The sequence below is a fragment of the Lepeophtheirus salmonis genome, unplaced genomic scaffold (assembly GCF_016086655.4).
Source record: "Lepeophtheirus salmonis unplaced genomic scaffold, UVic_Lsal_1.4 unplaced_contig_946_pilon, whole genome shotgun sequence".
NCBI classification, from domain to species: domain Eukaryota; kingdom Metazoa; phylum Arthropoda; class Copepoda; order Siphonostomatoida; family Caligidae; genus Lepeophtheirus; species Lepeophtheirus salmonis.
This window is the reverse complement of record NW_027296863.1, coordinates 1-4,901: the sequence shown is the minus strand read 5'-3', so window position 1 is coordinate 4,901 and position 4,901 is coordinate 1. Positions and strand designations below refer to the sequence as shown.

The 4,901-nt window shown below is 29.6% G+C and overlaps 2 non-coding genes across 2 annotated transcripts; both read left to right on the top strand.

The window, feature by feature from the left end:
* Window positions 1-2,716: 2,716 nt before the first annotated feature.
* On the top strand, window positions 2,717-2,789 carry TRNAV-UAC (transfer RNA valine (anticodon UAC)). The gene has a single exon. It is a non-coding gene; the product is annotated as a tRNA-Val (tRNA).
* Window positions 2,790-4,428: 1,639 nt separating this feature from the next.
* On the top strand, window positions 4,429-4,501 carry TRNAV-UAC (transfer RNA valine (anticodon UAC)). Its single transcript has one exon. It is a non-coding gene; the product is annotated as a tRNA-Val (tRNA).
* Window positions 4,502-4,901: the final 400 nt, after the last annotated feature.

Sequence of the window (4,901 nt, the reverse complement as noted above, 5' to 3'; positions counted from 1 at the left end):
GAGATAAAAACCTGTAAAAGCCAAGTTTAGTTGTCTAGTGATATTCAAATGGACTGCTTGGAGATACTCCTTGTGGTAGATAAGATTTACAGAAATATACATTTCTTTAATACACAAAATATTTTGCACTGGGTAGAAAATATGTGGCTGAAAAAATATTAAGAACTTGTCAAAAGAGTTTGTCATCAACTCTTGCATGACCTTCATGCGACGTGTAAAGACTGTGATTGATTATGAAAGTTGCCATATTGAGTGAAAAAAGTTTTACTAAAACCTTGTCTACATTTTTTATTAACATAATTTTTTTCCTATTATTGATGTACATATTTCTAAATCCATCTCTCGAGTCCACGTTTTGCTGCCCAACCCTGTGTATATATTATATATATACCAACATGTAAATACGGTGTGTTTTTCAGCTGGCCCGTTAATTAGTAATTGGTAGATATAGTACGAATTTCATTTTCCTTAGTAGTTATCATTACTATTTAACTCTTGAGTAGTGAACATCCTTTCCTAAATATATTCAAAACCTGCTTGAATGTTCCTATGTGCTCATAAAAGACGGAGGGGTAACCCTGAGGATTTGTTGCAGAGATATAATTGTAAGTCCTTGTTGGACTCAGAGTATAATTGGGGATCCACATTGGAGTAATACCAGCTTATGTCATTGTTAAATTTTTTTCTTTTCTTTCTTATTACAGCTGAATATAGCTGACCTAATAAAACGTCATGAGAATTATTCTTCCTCTCCCCAAAAACATTCTTCAAATTGTTAGGATTACAATGTTGATTTTTAGTTTCATTTTTTTTATATGTCCAATGCCCATTCCACACTGGATTTTCACCTTTGTATATATATTATTTCCTTCTCTAAGAGCAACCTAAAGAAATCTTTTACTACAGGACTTGAACGCTAAAAACGAGCGCCTGTATTTTATATGAACATTTTCTTATTAGAAATATATATTATTTAATGCTAAATGTATACCCCAATTTTGTTTGGATTAATTGATTTTTAAATTAGGCACCACTTATTATACTTGTAGTATCAGTTACATCGAAACTTATTAATTAAATTATCATAAACATGATTATGACTTAATAATATTTATTTCATCTATCCAGAGTTATACAAAATAAATCTATTAATATAATATTATAATTGCATGTGTTAGTTATTTTCTCCAAGGACTTATATCTTCATCTCGGGCAAGTGTATATTTTTGGAGTTTAGATATCCATTGTTATTGATATAGCCTTTGTTTATTTTGTGAGGATTTTTTAATGTTATACTATCATTTGCCCATCTTCTAAACTCTGATAATGAAGTATTACATATATAAGTAATATTATTTTTTATAATTAGTGAAGGAAGCGACAGTCTTAAAAATGTCATGATGTACATGAGTCGTCTTTTACATATGAGGATAAACATAACAAGGTCCATTATATAAGTCACACAATGTCAAGAATGTTATAAAGTCCTACAATTTTAGTATTAATCCAATGACGTGTGCAAGTTGATAAAGCAAAGCTCAACCATTTAAATGAAATTTGAAAAAATACAAGTTGATTAGTTTCATCTTTTACTATAATTTATTTATCTTGTGTCCTCACTGTAAAACTTTGTATGAAAATTTTGAACGATAATGACTCAAGAACATAATTTCTTTTCTTTCAGTTAGTCAAATGACTTATCTTCAAACATATATATATATACAAGTTTAACTCATACAAAAAGAGTTTTCTTTCATATTAACAATTGTATGTGATGATAATCATTGTCTTGTAGAATAATTTCGGCATATATTGAATATAAATTCAAAGTTACGAGTATACTGTAAACGGAATTGCTCACAAGTAATTTTTACGACCTTTAGTAGAATTTAAATTATTGAGAGATAAGATTGAGTGAAGTCTCAAAAATACAGCTGCGAGTTTATGGGTACGTGAATAAGTAAGTTTAAAGCCTTGAGTCGTATTAAAATCTGAATTTTGTCAAACGGACGACGAATGTTTAAAAAAAAAGAATAACGAGGCAATCTTAAGAATATTTGTAAGGAAAGGGGAGTAGCTGTCGTGACGTTTCATTAGATTAGCTGTGGCTTGCTATGAGATGAAGTAAATAAACACAAATTCAACTCCATATATGTATAGTATTGAATCATAGGCAAGAATGACAATGATTTCAATCATCATGTCTAGTTCGATTGCAACAAGTACTTACACCGATAACTCCAATGAATTGATTTTTCTGATTTTTTTCTGTAGATTTTTAAGTCTCAAAAGAAAGGAAAAGTAATTTTTTTGTTTGCCTTCTAGGCCATGGCGGCCTAAAAATAGCATTTTTCTAAAAATTCCTTTACTAACCAACAACTACTTCATATGAAACAAAAAATCAAGACGGTAAAATCCTAAGAAGTATTATCGCTGTATGTTAGTATGTATCCTTGCACACATTTACTGAAAGGTTTAAAAAGAAGAAAAAAAGGAAAAATTAACTCAAAGTGAAGAAAAAAAAATTCAACGGTCAGGGCTTGAATATTTTTCGTCTCTCAATCTTATAATCTCCCTTAAACATGAAGTGAGAATAATGCTTATTTTAAGTATATATTTCTATTAAAAAGTAAAATAAACTTTTATAAATTAGATAAATGAACTTGAAGTATTGTTGTAATATATATTGTGTTTTTGTTACTAAGATATATATCAAGGTTTCGTAGTGTAGTGGTTATCACGTCTGCTTTACACGCAGAAGGTCCCCGGTTCGAGCCCGGGCGGAACCAGTATACTTTTTTCAACTTCCTTATTTCTTAAAAGAGTCTTAAGAACAGGAATAAATACAACAACACGGTAGTAAATACATGGGTTTATGTATTTAATTTAAGATCCCTAAACCTTTTAAACCAATATTATACTCTCAATATTTTATTTAAGGTGTTTTTTTTATTTAGGTACAACTTTAATTTGATACAGAACTATTATAGTAAATTATTAATTATAAAGTAAGAATAGAAAATTTCTAATTCGTTTAAAAGTGGAAAACCCAATAACAACTTAATACATCATTACATTTTAGTAAATTAACAATTATATAGTTAGTAACTACGTCATTCCAGCTGTTGCAGTTACCAGAAAGGACCAGTCTTAGGACTGACAAATTTCATTAGAACCAGACTGATATAACTGCAAACTTTTCAGGTTTTTTGTTTTGTTTTTTGGTCAATCTAACACATCACCTTTATCGAAAAATGAATAAAGGGTTTTGTGAAGTGTAAAAATAATAAAACTGTAATTATTGTCTACTAAAATCCAAACCTGTTTAATATGTTTCTCTGAAATTACGAAGATATGTTCACTAGTTAAATACACAGCACCAAAAAAAGTTTAACGGGTAACGTTGGTTACCACATTTATCATATGTACGTGTATGGCCACAAAAATTATCAGAAATTTGTTATTAACTGCCAAATTAGTAATTTCCTTGATTCCAAAATTTAGTAATCATGGCATTTTCATTCTTGAAAGTCTAGTTGAACGGATTGTGAGTCGAACCGAGTAAATAAAATAGAAAAGGAAAAGGTAAACTATTAAATGACTACGCATACCCACTATCCGTTCTTGGTATGTTCTTTTAATTAACGAGTTGGAGTTACAAAAATAGGTATATGTAAACATTATTGTATTACAAGTACTCCATCCCTTGTAGGAATTGTCTTTGAAGTCCATATATATATAATATAACTTTGCTTTTCAAGGAGTTACCGTGAATCAAACTTACACACATTGAGTTCAAAAGAACAATTTCTAACGAGAGCGTTGTAACTTAAGTTGTTCCATCGGAAAATGTCTAACTTTTCAGGAAATCCCACATATAATTTTTTTACTAAGTAGGTATGTCTCGCCTTTGCTTGTACATAAAAAAATTAAATAATTGATAATTATTCTGCATAATATAAATATAAAATAATTTATTTTTTTATAGGTTGGATCTTGTTACGGAACTCCATAAAACAAGACCTGTGGGGCTAAAAAACCACCATGCACTATTAATGATAATGGTTCCACTGAAGAACATGATAGTTAAGAGTATAAGGTTAGAACTAAAGATACTTGAGGGAAAGAGGAGACTAGACAGTTGAAACAATAATGAAACAAAAGAAGACGTATTTAATTTATATTAACTCATTCAGACTATTAGTGTTGGATAGATCATACTAATTTTCTTTTTTAATTGATCTGATTTTTTTTTACTATTCAACGGTCTGAAAACCCGATTAATCTGTCCTTCAGTCCTAGCTTTCTTTTCATATTTTCACTCCTAGCTGTGATTGAGGAATATAAAAACAGAAGAAAAAAATTAATAAATGAACAAAAAGAACTAATTATAAATATATACACGTTTGTTTTTATTTTCAATATCAGGGTTTCGTAGTGTAGTGGTTATCACGTCTGCTTTACACGCAGAAGGTCCCCGGTTCGAGCCCGGGCGGAACCATTCTTTTTTTCAACATTCATTATTTCTTAAAAATGATTTAAGATCCAAAAACTTTTTAAACCAATATTATTCTCAATATTTAGGTTTTTTTTTCTTAAATTCATATTTATCTATTTATGTACAACTTTACCTCGATACAGAACAATTATAGTAAATTATTAATTATAAAGGAAGAATAGAAAAAACAAGATAACATGTTCGTAACAAGATCGTGCTACGACATGTAACGCATCTGGACTACCTGAAATTTGAACTACATGGTGGGTATTATTGCTCTGTTGACATTAAGCATTAGCAGAGTCAGGAGAGCATTTTCTCGAAAAGTCCTGTTGAATAACCTGGAATATTTAATAAAAATACTTCTGAACCAGTTATGTATCTCCCACCACCACCCTATTAT